At 36.2% G+C, this 22,356-nt stretch overlaps 1 long non-coding RNA gene across 1 annotated transcript; it reads left to right on the forward strand.

Moving 5' to 3' along the window:
• The first annotated feature begins 5,592 nt into the window (after positions 1-5,592).
• Positions 5,593-21,279, forward strand: LOC144381491 (uncharacterized). The gene is made up of 3 exons (XR_013446741.1): positions 5,593-5,873; positions 6,790-6,921; positions 18,159-21,279. It is a non-coding gene; the product is annotated as an uncharacterized LOC144381491 (long non-coding RNA).
• Positions 21,280-22,356: the final 1,077 nt, after the last annotated feature.

Raw genomic sequence — 22,356 nt, forward strand, 5'->3', positions numbered from 1 at the left:
ATGTTGCTTTATAATAAATTTTGAAAGTGAGAAGTGTAAGTCCTTTAATTATTTGGCTTTTCTAGTTCTTTGAGTTCCCACAGAATTTAAAGATCAATTTGTCAATTTCTCCAAAGAAGCCAGATGGGATTCTTACTGGGATTGTGTTGAATTTGTATATAAATTTGGGGAGTATTGCCATCTTAATAATATAAAGTCTTCAGGTACATATGCATGGAATATGTTACATTTAGATTTTCTTTAATCCTTTCCACAGTGCTCTGTAGTTTTCAGAGTATAAGGTTTGAACTTACTTTGTTAAATTTAATTTTAAACATTTTTATTTTTTGATGCTATTATAAATGAAATTATTTTCTTAATATCATTTCAGATTGCTCATTGCTAGTATGTAAAAATATAATTGATTTTTGTACATTAATCTTATATACTACATTTCTGAACTTGTTACAATAGCTTTTTAGTGGATTCCTTAAGACTTTTGTATACAATATCATGTCATCTGTAAATAGAGATAATTATCTCTCCTCACCTCTCTGCCCCCAACCCGTTTGGATGCCTTTGATTTCACTTTTCTACCTGGCTAGAACCTTTACTATAATGTTAAATGGAGGTGATTAGATTATATCTTGCATTGTTTTTATTATTTTTCTATATTTATTAAGGTGATCATGTGACCTTTGGTTCTCATTGGACTTTTGTTTTTTATTCATAGACCAGGCTTTGTTATTTTATTTATTTATTTAGTTTTATAACATACACCATATGTTATGTGGTATATAACAATGAGTGATATGACTTCACTCATATGTGAAATCTAAAAATCAAACAAATGAACAAACAAACAAAAAGCAGAATAAGACACGTAAATACAGAGAAGAAAATGATGGTTGTCAGAGGAGAGGGAGGTGAGAGGGAGGGCAAAATGGGTGAAGGCAAGTGGGACATACAGGCTTCCTGTCATGGAATGAATTAGTCACAGGAATAAAAGACAGCATAAGGAATATAGTAAATGATAATGTAATAGCATTGTGTGGTGACATTTTAGCTACACTTGAAATGAGCATAGCATAATGTATAGAGAAGTTGAATCACAATGTTGTACTCCTGAAACTAATGTAACATTGTGAATTAACTCTACTCAAATAAAAAAAAAAAATTAAAAAAAGATATTTGGATATTAAACCAATCCTACATTCCTGGATAAATTCTACTTGGAATTATCCTAACTTGTTGAGTTACGTTTGCTAGTATTCTGTTTAGGGTTTTTATGTCTATATTCATAAGTGATATTCATCTATAGTTTTCTTTTATTGTAACTTCTTGTTTGGTTTTGGTATCAGTGTAATATTGGCTACAAGAAAGGAGTTAACTAGTGTTTGTTTCTCTTCTATTTTTGAAAGGCTTTTTGAAAAATTTGTGTTAATTCCTCTTTAAATATTTGGTAGACTCTAACAGAGCAGCCATCAGGACTGGGCTTTTTATTCTTGGTAGTTGTTATTATTATTATTTCCATCTCTTTACTTTTTGTACATTTATTCAAAACTTTTCTATTTTTTTCTTGAGTCAAATTTGATAGTTTAGGGCGCCTGGGTGGCTCAGTTGGTTAAGCGACTGCCTTCGGCTCAGGTCATGATCCTGGAGTCCCTGGATCGAGTCCCGCATCGGGCTCCCTGCTCGGCAGGGAGCCTGCTTCTCCCTCTGACCCTCTCCCCTCTCATGTGCTCTCTCTCTCTCATTCTCTCTGTCTCAAAAAAAAAAAAAAAAAAATCTTTAAAAAAAAATTTGATAGTTTATGTCTTTCTAGAAATATGTCCATTTTATCTAGTTTATCTAAATTATTGGCATACAATTTTTTCCAAAATTCTTTCATAATCCTTTTTCATTTCTGTAAGGACAATAGTAATGTCTCATTTCATTTTTGTTTCTATTTATTTGAGTGTTTTTTAAAAATTTTCACAGTAAATCTAGTTAAAGATTTATCAATTTTGTTAAAATAAAAAAAAACTTATTTTGCTCAGCATAAGTTTTTTTTTAATTTTAACAAAATTGATAAATCTGGAGTGGTGGGGGGTGGGAGGGATGGGGTGGCTGGGTGATAGACATTGGGGAGGGTATGTGTTATGGTGAGCACTGTGAATTGTGTACACAGACCTGTACCTCTGAAACAAATTATCATTATATGTTAAAAAAAAAAAAAAGAAGAAGATAGCAGGAAGGGAAAAATGAAGGGGGGGAATCGGAGGGGGAGATGAACCATGAGAGACTATGGACTCTGAGAAACAAACTGAGGGTTCTAGAGGGGAGGGGGTGGGGATGGGTTAGCCTGGTGATGGGTATTAAAGAGGGCACATACTGAATGGAGCACTGGGTGTTATACACAAACAATGAATCCTGGAACACTACATCAAAAACTAATGATGTAATGTATGGTGATTAACATACCATAATAAAAAAAATTAAAAAAAACCATAAAGTTTTCTTCTATTAATTTTCTCTAATGCCTATTTTCTGTTTTGTCAAATTTTGCCCTAAATTTTATTTGCTTACTTTTGTTTGCTTTATGTTTAGTTTTCTTATTTTGCAGTGTTTTAAGAGTTAATTAATTTAAGATTTTTTTTTTCTTTTTGACTCAAGCAATTACAACTATACATTTCCCTGTAAACATTGCATAACTGTTTTCCATTGTTGGTTGTGTTTTCATTTTAATTCATCTCAAAGCACTTTCTATTTTCCCTTTGGATTTCTTCTTTGATCCATTTGTTATTTAGGAGTATATTGTTTAATTTCCACACATTTGTGACTGTCCCAAGTTTCTTCCTGTTATTGATTTATAATTTCATTCCACTGTTATCAGAGAAAAACTTTATATAATTTCTATGTTAAATTTATTGAAGTTTGTTTTATGGCCCAGTATATGCTGTGTCCTAGACAGTGTTCCATGTGCACATGAGAAGAGTTTATATTCTGCAGTTGTTGGATGGAATGTTGATAGATGTGTGTTAGGTCCAGTTGGTTATATTATTGTTGAAGTCTTCTACTTGCATGCTGATTTTCTACCTACTTGTTCTGTACATTATTGAAACTGAGCTAATGAAATTCCGAACTATTATTGTTGAACTGTCCTCCATTCTGTCAGTTTTTGCTACACGAGTTTTGGTTCTCCGTTGTTCCATGTATATATGTTTAAAATTGACATATCTTCCTGATGGATTGGCCCTTTTATTATTATAAGATGTCCCTCATTTCTAGTAATATTTTTTACTTTACTATCTACTTTCTCTTATATTTGTATACCCATTCTTTCTTTCTTGTGGTTACTATTTACATGGTTTATGTTTTTTCAATCCATTTACTTTCAGTCTATGTGTCCTAGAATATAGTGTGTTCCTTGTAGATAAGATATAGTCATAGCTGGGTTTTTATCTAGTCAGACAATTATTACCTTTCAATTAGATTATGTAATCCATTTACTTTTAATGCTACTAATAATATAATTGAATTTACTTCTGCCATTTTACTTTTTATTTTCTCATATATGTTTCAGGGTTTTTGTTTCTCTATTCTTATTTACTGATTTTTTTTTGCATTATACAAATATAACATTTTCTTTTCTTTGATAATGTTTTCTGTATATATTTTTTGATCTATTTCTTTAATGGTTGCTATATGGCTTACTATATACACTTTAGCTTGTCAGAATATATTTCAGATTCATAAAACAATTTCAATTATATATAAAATATTACTTGATCTTCTTATTTTTGAGGTATTTTATATATATATTACATCTATATATTTGACAAACAACAATATATTGCTATAGTTATAATTTTATAAGAATAAAGAACAAGCACGTATTTATAGCTTTTTTTATATTTACTTTTTTTAAGATTCATTTATTTATTTCAGAAAGTGAGAGAAAAAGAGTGAATGGGAGCGAGCAGGGGCAGAGGGAGAGAGAGAATCCTGAAGCAGACTCTCTGCTGAGAACAGAGCCAGACACAGAGCTTGATTCCAGGACCCTGAGATCATGACCTGAGTCCAAATCAAGAGTGAGCTTCTTAACTGATTGAGCCACCCAGGTGTCCCAATATTTGCTTTTTTATTTCATATTTCCTGTTCTGTTCATTTGTCCTATGGTTTCAAGTTTCTGTCTAGATTCACTTTTTAGTTAAATACAACTTTGCTCCCATCCTCTTCCTTTGCAATGTTCTGGCAAATATATTACATTTTTACATGCTTTAGGCCCATCAGCACGATCACATACATATTATTTTATCCAATCATTTTTAAAAGTCAGTTAAAGGAATAAAATAAAATAAAATAAAATATGCATTTAAACTATATTTTATAATTACATAGTTAACTTTACCAGTGTTTTATGTTTTTTCCTGTCAGTTCAAATTACTCCCTAGGGTCACTTGCTTTCAATCTGAATAACTTCTTTTAGTATTTCTCATAAGATGGATTGCTACAATGAATGATGGAACACTACATCAAAAACTAATGATGCAATGTATGGTGATTAACATAACATAATAAAATAAAATTAAAAAAAAAAAGATGGTTCTGCTAGCAACAATTTTTTTTTTTTTTTTTAAATCTGTGAAGCCTATTGAAGTCTATTTTGCTTTTATTTTTAGACATAGCTTTACTGGATGTAGTATTCTTGGTTGGGATTTTTTAATTTGAGCACTTTGAATACATAATTCCACTGTCTTCTGGCCTCCATTATTTCTGATGAAATTTCAGTAGTCCATCTTACTGGGATTCCCTTTTAAGTGATGATTTGTTTTCACTTGATGTTTTCTAAATGTTCTCTTTGTTTTTCATTTTCATCATCTGTACTATGATATGCACATAGATCTCTTTGCATTTATTCTAATAGCAGTCTATTGATCTCCTTTAATGTATAGATTAATTTTCTTTTCAAATTTGGGAAAACTTAAGCCATCATTTCTTTGAATATTATTTTTTCTGCTCTTTTCTCTCTGTCTCCTCATGCTAGTTCTCCCATTATGCACACATTGGTGCATTTAATAGTGTCTCATCTTTTTCTGAAGCTCTGTTTTCTTCTTTCCTTTTTCTTCCTGTTTTTTCAGATTACATAATCTATGTTGGGGTCTTTTCAAGCTTTCTAATTCTTCTGCCAGTTCAAATCTACTTTGAGCATCTCTAGGGAATTTTTAATTTAAATTATACTTTTTTCTTCCAGAATTTCCATATAGTTCTTCTTTATAATAACTATCTCTTTATATACAGTCTCTTTTTGATGAGACATTTTCATCATACTTTATTTATTTAAGCATGTTTTGCTTTCATTCTTTGAACATATTTATAATGGTTACCTTGAAGTCTCTTTTAATCTGACATCTGTTTACTCTCACACACAGTTTATATTCTATATATAAGGTTTTTACCTTTATATATAGGTCATGTTTTTCTGTTTCTTGGCCTGCCTCATAATTTTCACATGCTCCCTCCCTCCCATAATATTTTTTTTCTACCTTAAATGAGACAAGAAAACTAGAGGGGGTTGAGGAGGGAGTGCAGAATGCCTTTCTCCCAGTTAAGATAAGGATGTGGAAAAATCTTTCCCCTGGAGTGTGTGTCAACCACTTCAGGCATATTTCACAATGATTACCCTTTCCTCCCCATGTAAGAACCATGGGGGAATCTTTCTCTGATTGTCAATGTGAGAACTGAATAGGATTACTGGAGGTAAATCCACAAAAGTGTGGGGGCTACTGTAGATCTGAAACCTCAGTGGATTCTCTTGTCTTACAATGCTTCACACTCCACCTCCAGCAATTTGTCAAATTTACCATTTAGGTGTTCCTACCAGTTGATGGCTCCAGCAGCTTCTATTCCAGGTAAGCATATTTTAGCTCTGACTCTCTGGATTCACCTATCTTTCTATATTTTAGGGTAACACTTTGTACTGAAATCTGAATTCTCTGATGAGTACAAGAAGAGTCATTAATTTTCAGTTTGTTCAGCTTTTATTTATTATAAGGATGTGAATGATGATTCCTAAGTTCTTCATATGTTACAACTGAAAGCAGAAGTGCTGCACTTTTTTTTTTCTTTTTTACCTTTATGACTGATATACTATTTAATTACACAAGTGTAAATGTACATGTTATCAGTGTCATTTAAGCAAGAGCAGATCTGTTATCTGTCTTCATTTCCCTGGGACCCCAGTTTTCTTCTCTTTGAGCAAGCTGGGAAGTTTTCATTTGCCATTATTTTCATGCATAATTCAGCCTTTGCTGATACAGAGATGGCAACTAATTTAAGAGATTTTTTTAGCTTCTTACACATTCTCTGAGAAATGTATTTATATAGTAGTAGCATTAGGTGAACTTCCTATTTGTTTTAGATAAACTGAAATCCTAACTTGAAAGCTCCATTATTTGCTCTACCACCAATAATTCAAGAGATAATTTCCCTGCCCTGCTGATCTCACTAGGAAAACACATGGAAGTTTTGTTGTTGTTGTTGTTTTAATGTTCTCAACAGAGATGCTTCCCTAGAGGCTATTACTTAAGATGTTCTAAACCTCTCCATTGTTAAATTGCTCTTTTTGATGTTCAGATAGATGGGTGCACAAAACATAAATATTCCACTCAATAAATCAGCAGAAATCTAAACTCTTGTTAATCATAACCTAAGTTAGGAAATAAAATTAAATCATTACTCAAAATTCCCTTTATATCCCAAGTTTCTGTTGTTCCTGAAATGTTCATTACGGCTGTTGTTCCTTTAATAATGTAATATTTCTCTCAGGATTCAATTCAAGACTCATTTCCTCCATGAACACTCCATCAAAATGTAATCCCAAAAGGAGGATGAGTTTCCCAGAATGTAAATGAATAGATGTCAAAGATTCATGCTGTTTTCCTCTGAGTAGTGCTAAAGGTCAGTTCTTATAACTAGAATTCTGCTCTTGAATTAATTTCTAAAACCATGAAAACCTTGTCTTAGGGACAAAGGACACAGGTTACCTCAGCATCCTGAATTACAGCACATTATTATCAACTCTTCTGGAGACATCTTAGTAATAAAGCCGTGCTTATTTCAGGCTGGATTCAGAGTTCACTCTCCAAAGAGGTTCTCAAGGTGATCTACTGAGATGCTGAAAGAAAATGGTAAAATTTCTATTCATATAAAACTTTATAACTTTCTATTTTTCATATATAATGTACATTTAATATTGTGTGTTAACATTGCTCTTTATAAGATTTATGAATCACAAATCAATATATTGAGGACACATGCATAGAATATTTTTTATACAAATTTTGGAGAACGCTGATGTTCATTACGTGGTGTTGTTGACTTCATTTGAGATTCAGTTATCTTGAGATCCATGTTCTTAAAGAAAACAAAGTGGTGTTTCAATATTTGTGCTGTTCTTCTTCATCCAAGAGAAGCAAATATGCAGGAAACATATAAATCAATTGGTGTGCTGGGAAGTGAATAGTCAGCCAGATTCTACTGTTGTTCTCCCTCTCTTATCTGTTCATGCTGAAGTCTGAAGTTTCCAGGAAGGACCTTGCTATTTATCATCTGTTCCTTGGTTTGGAATTCTTTTTCTGTCTGGAATCCACCCCCCATGCTCTTGTATCTATCTATCATCTATCTATCTATCTATCTATCTATCTATCTATCTATCTATCTATCATCTATATCTATTATCTATCTATCTATCATCTATCTATCATCTATCTCTCTATCATCTCTCATCTATCATCTGTCTTTCTATCATCTATCTGTCTATCATCTATCATCTATATAATTTACTTTAATTTTTTTATTGTTATGTTAATCCCCATACATTACATCATTAGTTTTATATATAGTGTTCCATGATTCATTGTTTGTGCATAACACCCAGTGCTCCATGCAGAACGTGCCCTCCTCAATACCCATCACCAGGCTAACCCATCCTCCCACCCCCCTCCCCTCTAGAACCCTCAGTTTGTTTTTCAGAGTCCATCGTCTCTCATGGTTCTTCTCCCCCTCCGATTTCCCCCCCTTCATTCTTCCCCTCCTGCTACATTCTTCTTCTTCTTTTTTTCTTTCTTAACATATATTGCATTATTTGTTTCAGAGGTACAGATCTGAGATTCAACAGTCTTGCACAATTCACAGCGCTTACCAGAGCACATACCCTCCCCAGTGTTGATTTGTCAAATATACAGAGATTAGCACATAAATGTCCCTTTCAGTGAACTAACAGAAAGCTAAATCCTTTTTAATCAACACCAATTTAATTAGATTAAATTATCACTCAAATATCACCCTCATGTCCCTTTTCACTTACTTTTCCTACCATCCTCTCTAAAGTAGTGATTTTTCAGAGCTCTAAAGCTATGTTGTATTGCCTGGGTTTTTGATTTATATAAAAGGTGTCATATAGTACACATTCCTTTTTATGTGCCTTATTTTCCTTAACCTTGTCTGTGATAATTGCACATAGTGTAGCTATCAATTGCTATTTTTCATTGCCATTGAATTGATGAATATACCACAATTTATTTATTCATTCTACTATTAAGGGGCATTTGTATTATCTTCAGTTTGGGGCTGTTAAGAATACCACTGTTTTGAATTATTTATACATGTCTCTTGGTGTACATGAGCAAGTGTTTCTTTGTCAAATATACCAAAACATGGAATGGCTGAGTCTTAGAGCATATGAGAATTCACCTTTTATAGATAACATCAAACTGATATCCAAAACAAGTATTGATGTAAATTCCTCTGGCAAAGCATGTAAAGAAAATATAGACATAACTACAGGAAGAAATAAACTTATTCAAAATAATAGTAAAGAAAAAGACAAATGAACAAAACAAAATAATAGTGGAGATATTTTCATATAATTATCTCAGTAACTAATAAATTAAGCAAACAAAATTAATGACATATAGATAATTTGAACATTCTTACTGCAATGAAAATATATACAAACATTACATAGCAACCTAAGAATATATATGTATATAAATATTAAAACACCCATAGAACATTTTCAAAATTGACTGTATGCTAGTGTATAAACAGATCATTGAAATAATATAGAATATATTCTCAGACCAGAGTATAATTAAGCTAGAAATTAATAAGAAAAATGAATTTATATACTTAAAAACCTGAGTCACAGAAAAAAATCTCAATGGAAATCATATCCTGTAAAACACCCACCCGAATGGCTATAATTGAAAAGAAAGACAGTGTCAAGTGCTGACAATAATGAAGAGTAACAGGACTTCCATTAAAAATTTAACTTCACATTTCAACTCATCTCTTCCATGGAAACTTTTCTGCTCTTTCTTCTTCAGTAAAATGAGTACTTTTTTTTCTTTGTGTCCTAACTTTGAATGCTACAAAGCATATTAATTTACATACATGTTTCCTTCACTTATCTGAGCTTCTTGAGGGCAGATATTTCAACTATTTAGTAAAACCTCAAATAGATAATTGTAATAAATGATTAATGAGGTGAATGAAAACTTTTTTCTCCATTTGTTATCAGCTTAGGATCAATGGTTTGAAATTATACAATGTCAGAGTGTACTAGAAACATATATACAGTATCCTCATTTGTTAAGAAAAAGAAAGATAAGAAAAAAGAATGAATTGGCTAGCTATACTAAGAATTTCAAGTCCTTTGAAACAAAATCTCAATCTTCTTAGGTACCAGGCTTCTGATAGAACTATTGATTCTATTATTCTTTACTGTCTTATACTATTATTCTTTCTGGGCATCAGACCAGCAAGAACTTCTAGGTCTATATATGAGGTAGGTGCATCACAGGTACACTTGGACAAATTTATTATTAAGTTTTCTATCATAAAAAAGAAAGAAAGAAAATAAATCAACACAATACAATTAAAGTTTACAATGAAAAGAAATGTGTGGGAGAAAGAAGTTTGGGTAACATATTACAGTGGAAAGATTATTTCATTTTGTAAATTATGTATTTCAAATGTATTTTATTTTATTTTTTTTTAAGATTTTGTTTATTTATTTGACAGAGAGAGACAGCAAGAGAGAGAACACAAGCAGGGGGAGTGGGAGAAGGAGAAGCAGGCTTCCCACTGAGCAGGGAGCCAGACGCAGGGCTCAATCCCAGGACCCTGGGATCATGGCCTGAGCCGAAGGCAGACGCTTAACGACTGAGCCACCCAGGCACCCCTCAAATGTATTTTATTTATTTATTTTTTAAAAAATTTTTTTATTGTTATGTTAATCCCCATACATTACATCATTAGTTTTAGATATAGTGTTCCATGATTCATTGTTTGTGTATAACACCCAGTGCTCCATGCAGAACGTGCCCTCCTCAATACCCATCACCAGGCTAACCCATCCTCCCACCCCCCTCCCCTCTAGAACCCTCAGTTTGTTTTTCAGAGTCCATCGTCTCTCATGGTTCTTCTCCCCCTCCGATTTCTCCTCCTTCATTCTACCCCTCCTGCTACATTCTTCTTCTTCTTTTTTTCTTTCTTAACATATATTGCATTACCTGTTTCAGAGGTACAGATCTGAGATTCAACAGTCTTGCACAATTCACAGCGATTACCAGAACACATACCCTCCCCAGTGTCCCTCACCCAGTCACCCCATCCCTCCCACCCCACCCGCCACTCCAGCAACCCTCAGTTTGTTTCCTGAGATTAAGAATTCCTCATATCAGTGAGGCCATATGATACATGTCTTTCTCTGTTTGACTTATTTCGCTCAGCATAATACCCTCCAGTTCCATCCACGTCGTTGCAAATGGCAAGATCTCATTCCTTTTGATGGCTGCATAATATTCCATTGTATATATATACCACATCTTCTTTATCCATTCATCTGTTGATGGACATCTTGGCTCTTTCCACAGTTGGCTATTGTGGACATTGCTGCTATAAACATCAGGGTGCACGTACCCTTTCGGGTCCCTACTTTTGTATCTTTGCGGTAAATACCCAGCAGTGCAATTGCTGGATCATATGGTAGCTCTATTTTCAACTTTTTGAGGAACCTCCATACTGTTTTCCAGAGTGGCTGCACCAGCTTGCATTCCCACCAACAGTGTAGGAGGGTTCCCCTTTCTCCACATCCCCGCCAACATCTGTCATTTCCTGACTTGTTAATTTTAGCCATTCTGACTGGTGTGAGGTGGTATCTCATTGAGGTTTTGATTTGGATTTCCCTGATGCCGAGCGATATTGAACACTTTTTCATGTGTCTGTTGGCCGTTTGGATGTCTTCTTTGGAAAAATGTCTGTTCATGTCTTCTGCCCATTTCTTGATTGGATTCTTTGTTCTTTTGGTGTTGAGTTTGATGAGTTCTTTATAGATTTTGGATACTAGCCCTTTATCTGATATGTCATTTGCAAATATCTTCTCCCATTCTGTCAGTTGTCTTTTGGTTTTGTTGACTGTTTCCTTTGCTTTGCAAAAGCATTTTATCTTGATGAAGTCCCAATAGTTCATTTTTGCCCTTGCTTCCCTTGCCTTTGGCGATGTTTCTAGGAAGAAGTTGTGCGGCTGAGGTCGAAGAGGTTGCTGCCTGTGTTCTCCTTTAGGATTTTGATGGACTCCTGTCTCACATTGAGGTCTTTCAACCATTTGGAGTCTATTTTTGTGTGTGGTGTAAGGAAATGGTCCAGTTTCATTCTTCTGCATGTGGCTGTCCAATTTTCCCAACACCATTTGTTGAAGAGACTGTCTTTTTTCCATTGGACATTCTTTCCTGCTTTGTCGAAGATGAGTTGACCATAGAGTTGAGGGTCCATTTCTGGGCTCTCTATTCTGTTCCATTGATCTATGTGTCTGTTTTTGTGCCAGTACCATACTGTCTTGATGATGACAGCTTTGTAGTAGAGCTGGAAGTCCGGAATTGTGATGCCGCCAGCTTTGCTTTTCTTTTTCAACATTCCTCTGGCTATGCGGGGTCTTTTCTGGTTCCATACAAATTTTAGGATTATTTGTTCCATTTCTTTGAAGAAAGTGGATGGTATTTTGATGGGGATTGCATTGAATGTGTAGATTGCTCTACGTAGCATTGACATCTTCACAATATTTCTTCTTCCAATCCATGAGCATGGAACGTTTTTCCATTTCTTTGTGTCTTCCTCAATTTCTTTCATGAGTATTTTATAGTTTTCTGAGTACAGATCCTTTGCCTCTTTGGTTAGATTTATTCCTAGGTATCTTATGGTTTTGGGTGCAATTGTAAATAGGATCGACTCCTTAATTTCTCTTTCTTCTCTCTTGTTGTTGGTGTATAGGAATGCCACTGACTTCTGTGCATTGATTTTATATCCTGCCACTTTACTGAATTCCTGTATGAGTTCTAGCAGTTTTGGGGTGGAGTCTTTGGGATTTTCCACATAAAGTATCATATCATCTGCAAAGAGTGAGAGTTTGACTTCTTCTTTGCCAATTTGGATGCCTTTGATTTCTTTTTGTTGTCTGATTGCTATGGCTAGGACTTCCAATACTATGTTGAAGAGCAGTGGTGATAGTGGACATCCCTGCTGCATTCCTGACCTTAGGGGGAAAGCTCTCAGTTTTTCCCCATTGAGAATGATATTCGCTGTAGGTTTTTCATAGATGGCTTTTATGATATTGAGGTATGTACCCTCTATCCCTATACTCTGAAGAGTTTTGATCAAGAAAGGATGCTGTACTTTGTCAAATGCTTTTTCTGCATCTATTGAGAGGATCATATGATTCTTGTTCTTTCTTTTGTTAGTGTATTGTATCACGTTGATTGATTTGCGGATGTTGAACCAACCTTGCGGCCCAGGGATAAATCCCACTTGGTCGTGGTGAATAATCCTTTTAATGTACTGTTGGATCCTATTGGCTAGTATTTTGGTGAGAATTTTTGCATCCATGTTCATCAGGGATATTGGTCTGTAATTCTCCTTTTTGATGGGGTCTTTGTGTGGTTTGGGGATCAAGGTAATGCTGGCCTCATAAAATGTGTTTGGAAGTTTTCCTTCCATTTCTATTTTTTGGAACAGTTTCAGAAGGATAGGTATTAATTCTTCTTGAAATGTTTGGTAGAATTTCCCTGGGAAGCCATTTGGCCCTGGGCTTTTGTGTTTTGGGAGATTTTTGATGACTGCTTCTATTTCCTTAGTGGTTATAGGTCTGTTCAGGTTTTCTATTTCTTCCTGGTTCAGTTTTGGTAGTTGATACATCTCTAGGAATGCATCCATTACTTCCAGGTTATCTAATTTGCTGGCATAGAGTTGCTCATAATATGTTCTTATAATTGTTTGTATTTCTTTGGTGTTGGTTGTGATTTCTCCTCTTTCATTCATGATTTTGTTGATTTGGGTCATTTCTCTTTTCTTTTTGATAAGTCTGGCCAGGGGCTTATCAATCTTGTTAATTCTTTCAAAGAACCAGCTCCTAGTTTCGTTGATCTGTTCTACTGTTCTTTTGGTTTCTATTTCATTGATTTCTGCTCTGATCTTTATTATTTCTCTTCTCCTGCTGGGTTTAGGCTTTATTTGCTGTTCTTTCTCCAGCTCCTTTAGGTGTAGGGTTAGGTTGTGTACTTGAGACCTTTCTTGTTTCTTGAGAAAGGCTTGTATTGCTATATACTTTCCTCTTAGGACTGTCATTGCTGTATCCCAAAGATTTTGAATAGTTGTGTTTTCATTTTCATTGGTTTCCATGAATTTTTTTAATTCTTCTTTAATTTCCTGGTTGACCCATTCATTCTTCAGTAGGATGCTCTTTAGCCTCCATGTATTTGAGTTCTTTCCGACTTTCGTCTTGTGATTGAGTTCTAGTTTCAAAGCATTGTGGTCTGAAAATATGCTGGGGATGATCCCAATCTTCTGGTACCGGTTGAGACCTGATTTATGACCTAGGATGTGATCTATTCTGGAGAATGTTCCATGGGCACTAGAGAAGAATGTGTATTCCGTTGCTTTGGGATGGAATGTTCTGAATATGTCTGTGAAGTCCATTTGGTCCAGTGTGTCATTTAAAGTCTTTATTTCCTTGTTGATCTTTTGCTTAGATGATCTGTCCATTTCAGTGAGGGGGGTGTTAAAGTCCCCCACTATTATTGTATTGTTGTCGATGTGTTTCTTTGCTTTTGTTATTAATTGCCTTATATAATTGGCTGCTCCCATGTTAGGGGCATAGATATTTACAATTGTTAGATCTTCTTGTTGGATAGACCCTTTAAGTAGGATATAGTGTCCTTCCTCATCTCTTATTACAGTCTTTGGTTTAAAATCTAATTTGTCTGATATAAGGATTGCCACCCCAGCTTTCTTTTGGTGTCCATTAGCATGGTAAATGGTTTTCCATCCCCTCACTTTAAATCTGGGGGTGTCTTTGGGTCTAAAATGAGTCTCTTGCAGACAGCATATCGATGGGTCTTGTTTTTTAATCCAATCTGATAGCCTGTGTCTTTTGATTGGGGCATTTAGCCCATTTACATTCAGGGTAACTATTGAAAAATAGGAATTTAGTGCCATTGTATTGCCTGTAAAGTGACTGTTACTGTATATTGTTTGTGTTCCTTTCTGGTCTATGTTGCTTTTAGGCTCTCTCTTTGCTTAGAGGACCCCTTTCAATATTTGTTGTAGGGCTGGTTTCGTGTTTGCAAATTCCTTTAGTTTTTGTTTGTCCTGGAAGCTTTTTATCTCTCCTTCAATTTTCAATGACAGCCTAGCTGGATATAGTATTCTTGGCTGCATATTTTTCTCATTTAGTGCTCTGAATATGTCCTGCCAGTCCTTTCTGGCCTGCCAGGTCTCTGTGGATAAGTCTGTTGCCAATCTAATGTTTCTACCATTGTAGGTTACATATCTCTTCTCCCGAGCTGCTTTCAGGATTTTCTCTTTGTCTCTGAGACTCGTAAGTTTTACTATTAGATGTCGGGGTGTTGACCTATTTTTATTGATTTTGAGAGGGCTTCTCTGTGCTTCCTGGATTTTGATGCCTGTTTCCTTCCCCAAATTAGGGAAGTTCTCTGCTATAATTTGCTCCATTATACCTTCTACCCCTCTCTCTCTTTCTTCCTCTTCTGGGATCCCAATTATTCTAATGTTGTTTCGTCTTATGGTATCGTTTATCTCTCGAATTCTGCCCTCGTGATCCAGTAGTTGTTTATCTCTCTTTTTCTCAGCTTCTTTATTTTCCATCATTTGGTCTTCTATCTCACTGATTCTTTCTTCTGCCTCATTTATCCTAGCAGTTAGCGCCCCCATATTTGATTGCACCTCATTAATAGCCTTTTTGATTTCTACTTGGTTAGATTTTAGTTCTTTTACTTCTCCAGAAAGGGTTTCTCTAATAACTTCCATGCTTTTTTCGAGCCCAGCTAGTATCTTTAAAGTGATGATTCTGAACTCTAGATCTGACATCGTACTAATGTCCGTATTGAGTAGGTCCCTGGCAGTCGGTACTACCTCTTGTTCTTTTTGTTGAGGTGATTTTTTCCGTCTTGTCATTTTGTGCAGAGGAGAATAGATGAATGAGAGAACAAAATGCTAGCAGGGTAACAACGTCCCCAGAAAATATACTCTAAACAAATCAGAAAAGACGTGAAGCAGTGGGAAAAGAAAGGGAAAGAGAGAAAAAAGAAAAAGAAAGAACAAAAGAAAAAAGAAAAAGATAAAGATAAAGATAAAAACAAACAAAAGCAGAACAAAACAAAACAAAACAAAAACAGAATGTGATCAAATATGATCAGGCTGGTTTATAGATCAGTGCCACACACTAGATTTTGGGTGTATTTTGGTCTGTTAAAAGAAAGTCCCTCCCAAAATTTTAAAGAAAGAAAAACTTATATATGTACAAAAATAAGGGTTGATATGATGAAGGGATGGAATATGACTGTAAAGGTGGAAATTATAAAAAATTTATAAAAGGATTTGATAAGTTGTTTGAAAAAAGAAAGAAGAGGATTAAAAAAAAAAAGAAAGAAAGAAAAAAGGGAGAGAATGTGATCAGGCAGGGGAGTAGAAAAAAAACATACACTAGAGATTTAGAGTATATTTTGATCTGTTAGAAGAAACTATCTCAAGATTTTAAAGAGAGAACAACTTATATATATATGCCAAAAATACGGGTAACTACTATGAAGGGATAGAATATGACTTTAAAAATGAAAAATAAAATTTTTTTTTTTTAAAAAGGGATTGATAAGATGTTGTTTGAAAAAGGGAAAAAGAAAAATTCAAAAAAAAAGAAAAAAGAAAAAAGAAAAAAAGACAGTTAAAAAAAATGATTAACTTTGAAAGACTAAAGAATCATGGTAAAAAAGCCATGAATTCTATGTGCAGTATTCCCCTAGCGCTGGAGTTCTGCCGTTCTCATTGATCGGTAAGCTTGGTCTTGGCTGGCTGTTCTCGCGGATCTTCTGGGGGAGGGGCCTGTTGCCGTGGTTCCCAAATGTCATTGCCGGAGGCAAAATTGCCCCGCCCTTGCCGGTCCGGGCTAAGTAATCTGCTCGGGTTTGCTCTCCGGAGCTTTTGTTCCCTGCAAGCTTTCCGTACAGCTTTGAGGTGGAGAGTGAAAATGGCGGCCTCCCAGTCTCCGTCCCAGAGGAGCCGAGAACTCGGGGCCCCGCTCCTCAGTGCACCCCCAGAGAAAAGCAGTCAGTCACTCCCGTCTCCCCGGTCTCCGGCCACACTCCGCGCTCACCCGGTCTCTGACCGTGCCTTTCTATCTGGCACCCGACCCCGGGTGGAGTCTCCAAACCCAGCAGATCCCTGCGGTGTTCTCCCGCACATCTCCTCCCGGGGGAAGAAGGTGAGTCTCCCCGGATCTGCCGCTTGTTGGGTCCCTGCTGGAGGAGCAGTGGCCCGACTGTGCCGCGGATCATGGTTTATTGCAACCCCGAGCTGAGAGCCCGCGCCTGGGCTCCGTCTCTGTAGCCGGCTTCCCTGCTCCGATACCTGGGAGCTCTGCCGCACTCAGGCTCCCCCGGTGTTTCTGTGACCCCGAGGGTCCTGAGACCACACTGTCCCGCGAGGGTTCCACCCCCCACTTAGCCACCGGAGTGACGTCCCTCAGCGGAGCATACTTCTAAAAGTTCCGTTTTTGTGCTCCGTGGCTCTATCACTTGCCAGAAGTGGCCGACGGAGGCCCCTCCCCCGCCGTCTATCCTCCCGAATAACGCCTCGGATTCACTTCTCCGCCCGTCCTACCTTCCAGAAAGTGGTCGCTTTTCTGTTCAGAGAGTTGTTGCTATTCTTTTCTTCGATCTCCTGTTGAGTTTGTAGGTGTTCAGAATGGTTTGATCCCTGTCCAGCTGAATTCCTGAGAGGAGATGAAATCCAGGTCTCCTACTCCTCCGCCATCTTGCTCCGCCCCCCCGCAATTCCCCTCAAATGTATTTTAAAGGGACCTATATGTTCCAGAAAATCCTCATGCTTACATTGTTTAGAATGTGAGAAATTAAGAAAAAACATCCCAGTATGCTAGAGGCTGATAAATAATCTAACTCAGTGATTTTTCTGTGATGGATTGCTTTTGTCTCACCCCATGGGCAGAGGGGCTTCAGATTAACAAAGGGACACTTTTAGAGAGAGAAAATTAAATAACCAGGTAACTATAAAATCAATACCTAATTTTGGCTCATTAGTTAAGAGATAGCTTGCTGGTCAAGGTGCATTCTTCACAGTCACTGCACTCTTCTGAGGGAAAAGACCACTCCTACCAACTCTGTTTTGATAAAGCAGTCCATGCCTGCCACTCACTATAACACCTGTTCTTGCCCTTGATAGCCATAGCTTATTGGTTGAAAAACCAACACCAAATTCAGGAATAATCTGTATAAACTGATCAATGACATGTGAGGTGCTTTTCTTTGAAAGTTTATTCCATCTAAGGACCATAATAATTTACTGATTGATTATTTCTCTGAAAAATTTAAACCAGAGATGTTAGGTTTGTTAACTGATTGGAAGAGTGGGAATTAAAAGCCCAAGAACACAGAGGAAAGTCTGAAAGTTTGGGTGAGGAGTAAGGTGGGAGTTGGGGGGGAGACATAGCATAACGAATATGTTAGAGTCTCCAAAGATGGTGTCAGCAATACTTTTTCATTGTATATGGATGCTTGCCTTACTCATTAAGAAATGGAATGTATGCCCTACTTTCCTCTTGTATCTAGGTTTGCCTCATAACTTCCTTTGATGAATAGAATGAGGTGAAGCCTGGTTGCCTCTGCTTTTGCTCTTCAAGTGATCTGCCAAGGAAGAGTATGACTTATGCAGAGTTCACCATGATGTGAGGAAACCCAAGCTACTGAGGAAGAAGAGAACATACGGAGGAGTAGTGTGATACCAAACATGGAGCAGGAGAACCATGCATCAGAGCCCAGTCAACTGAAAAAATCATGAAAAATAATTAATAGCTGTTGTTTATTTCCCTGGGTTTTGGTGTTGTTATATAGCAATAGATAAATATGAGCAAGGAATAAGAAGATATGATCAAGCAGAAATCAAAACCACAAAAAATACATCTCTTGATGAGAGATTGATTGTTTTCATTGGAAAAGGCAGAAACGTCCAGGCTGAGACAGAAATGTGCCAAGTTGTGTTCAATGGCTGAACTGGACACAAAGTCTATTGTTGGATAAATGAGTTAGCTGTAGCTGTGAATGCCTTTAGTCTTAATGTATTGGTTATTTAAAAGGCTTTTGTTTAAAATAATCATTCTTTCTCTTCCCTCTTCTTTATCTATACTCTTCACCAAAACATGTTGTTTGACATCTGTATTTCACAACTGGCAAATACAAAATTAACAATCTCAACATTTCATCAAAAATTAATTTAAGGGAAAAGATTTTAAATTAGAACTACAGATGAAATGGTTTAGATGGTCCAGTGGGGTCCGGACACACTTTTTTCTGCTCTACTATATATATATATTTTTTTTCCTTAAGTCCAGAATCACACTGTCAAAGATAGTTAGAGAAGGAAGCTGGGCTGCTTTATAAAGTGGAGAATCACCTTGGTGTACATTCTTGGAGACTTTACAAGGCATTATTAAGGTTACTCATAGAATTCATTCTTTTCTGGCTATGGTCAGACTTCAGTTTTTTACCATAAGATGAAAAGCTTTTTCATAAAATGATAAGGTGCCTGAGTGTTCTTATGACATGGCACCTGGCTCCCTTGCAGAACTAAGAACATGAGAGAGAAAGATAGAGAGACTATCCATGTTGGAAAACACAGTCTTGTATAACTTAATCTGGAACTTTAGAGGGAACTACACAAGGGCGTGAATACCAGGAAGTAGGAACAATTGGGGGTCATTTTGGAGGTTGGCTACAATAAATATTCATTTGATCTAGGGAAAAAAGGGTAATATTGCATTAGAGTAATATTTAAACACACCTTCTCTAGATACAAATATTAAATTGTTTCCAGGCATCATCTTAAAATAATTACTAATTATTGAAGTAGATGATGAAGCTGTTCAGTTAATCTTTGTGTTTTGATTTTCATGTCTTGGTGATAACACCATGACCTCTCATGGTTGATAGTAAATGTTGACACATATTTAGTGTGTTACATGCTCATCATCAACATTCTTGAAAAATGAAAATTTAGCTTTTAATTTTTCAAAAACACACTCTCATTCTTTTGAGCTCATTACTACTGAAAACCTTTATTGCAAGATAAGAAAAAATGTGTTACCAAACAACAAACAGTTGTAGTTATGCACTTTATAATAAATGACAAAACCTTCACGGCAAGACTGCTCAGATTAATCGCCATACATCTCCACAGCAGGATTGTTCAGCTTTTTAGTTTTTCCACCACATTTAATGTATACCTAAGTTGTAATTTCCCCTCACTTCCCACTGACACCACCTACTGTGAGCTTAGTGGCTTTGTGCATCTTATCAGTTATGACAGGGGCCATGGGAACTACATGGGAAGTCATCAAGTGGCCATCAGGGACAACTGTAATGAATACTTCCTCACCCATGCCCCCAGGGCCAAAAGAATTAGATGTGGCCAGCTGCTCCTCCCTAAGGCATTTTGTTTTAATGTGTGTCCCCTGCATGTGCTCGTTGGAAGGGAGTCGCTAGTACCCTTGTGTCTGAAGGGGATGTGGAAAAGGATGATGCATCCTGTGTGATTGTCTTTCAGATCTAAGCTGCATAAAGCAAAAACTCTTTTCTGCACACATTTCATACATGACTACAGAAGACCATGAAAGAGGCTTAAAATACAAAGTGGAGACTTAACAACACTTCATAGCTTATTTTAAGGTAACCTTAACAATGACACATGGTTATGATTCCATTTATATCAAGTTCAAAATCAGACAAAACTATGGTGTGAGAGGTTGAAATACTGATTTCCTTTGGGGAAGCATCAGCTGGAATGGGCCCGAGGAGTCTGTAAGTAGCTGGAAACCTATAGTCTGTAGGTTTCCTGTATCTTGATTTGGGCAGCAGTTAAACAGGTGTATAATATGCAAAAGCATAGCAAACTGTACATTTAAGGTTTTTAGACTTTCCTGCGTATAAGTTATACTTTAATTTTAAAATACAGTTATTTTGAGGTGGGTAAATACAGGAAGTCAGTGGAAAGGCACTAAACTAAATGGACTACCAGGACAATAGGCACAAATCTAGATCATGTCAATCAAAGGGTAAGCCAGGGTTTATACTCATCTTTCCTCTATGCCAAGAGTCAGAGAGCTCTAAAAGAACTTTGGTTTTGTTTTTCCTTTGTGATCTCAATTTTTCAGTACTTCCCCTGCCCCAAAAGAAATTTCTGTCATCTTACATGCCAAAACAAAAAGTCATTCTAACCAAACACACAGAAATAAAACTTTATATGTACAGGTGTGTTTTACAATAGAAAATCTGGAAATAGCAAAAATAAAATTTACAAAGCAAGAATGTCAGGGATAATTAGAGATTTATCTTCAGCCTTACATGGTCATAAGAACCCACAAACAAGATCCTTGGTCTCTGAAACAGTTGTTCAATGTTTAATATTGAAATGTATGTAAATTTTTATATATTTAATACTTAAAGTAAGATACATTTGCAAGCCAAATTCTAAATACCACTTGTTAATTCCAAAGTCTTCTATATTCTAACTCTAGAGTTGTTGGAAAATTAGAGAAAGAACCTAGCATTGTGCTGTGGTCATGCTCAGTCATTTTGCTTCTCAAAGATGTGGCACAGTGACAGACCAGGGAAGAGCAACTAACTAACTTATGAATTACTGTTTCTTTTGTATTTCTGTTTTGAAATAAAATAATTTATTAATAAAAGTACACTTTGTCTGCATTTAACTTTCACAGATAAAGTCATTATTAGTTGATTTTTGAATGAGCAAATGGAAGTGATGACTCCCAACAGAGGGAAATCTCTTGCCACATGGAAATTAACAAGACAATGTATTACCAAATAATACTTTATACTGTTCTGGTTCTTTACACTTTTCAGAGTGTCTGCATTTTACACTCCCTCTCTGATCCTGTCAAATAAATCTGTGTAAGAGACAGGTCGCAGTCTCCTCTCCACATGTTTGAGAAAACGGAGGCTGAAATCTTGAGGCTGGAAGGACCTTTTTTTTAAGATTTTATTTATTTATTTGAGAGAGAGAAGGAGCAGGGGGAGGGGCAGAGGGAGAAGCAGACTCCTCTGTGAGCAGGGAGCCCTACATGGGGCTCAATCCCAGGACTCCAGGATCATGACCTGCGCTGAAGGCAGATGCTTAACCGACTGAGCCACCCAGGAACCCTGAGCCTGGAAGGACCTTAAGGAGATTTACATTCTGGTGATTTCCATTTTGTCAATTATATACACAGCTGTTTTTATGCTATTGTCTTTATTAATGATATAAAAATATCTTAAGTGAGGGGCGCCTGGGTGGCTCAGTCGTTAAGCGTCTGCCTTCGGCTCAGGTCATGATCCCGGGGTCCTGGGATCGAGCCCCGCATCGGGCTCCCTGCTCGATGGGAAGCCTGCTTCTCCCTCTCCCACTCCTCCTGCTTGTGTTCCCTCTCTCGCTGTGTCTCTCTCTGTCGTAAATAAAAAAAAAAAAAAAATTAAAATTAAAAAAAAATATATCTTAAGTGAAAAAATATTATATCTGACAGCAAAAACACAAATAGTCTCTTTTGCTAATTTGTATTCCTATATTTGTTTGGCACACAAAGTTGAGGTGAAAGTCACAAAATGTATTTTAGTTTTAAAAAAGGAATCTGTATGCTCTAGTGACTAGAAGGTCGTCATGGAGACCTGCAGTGTTTAATTTCATTCCTGATTCATTCTTTCACTGGCCTCATGTCAACTTGAAAATTTACCTCCACTTCTCACAGTGAAGATGTTCTAC

The sequence above is a fragment of the Halichoerus grypus genome, chromosome 4 (assembly GCF_964656455.1).
Source record: "Halichoerus grypus chromosome 4, mHalGry1.hap1.1, whole genome shotgun sequence".
NCBI classification, from domain to species: domain Eukaryota; kingdom Metazoa; phylum Chordata; class Mammalia; order Carnivora; family Phocidae; genus Halichoerus; species Halichoerus grypus.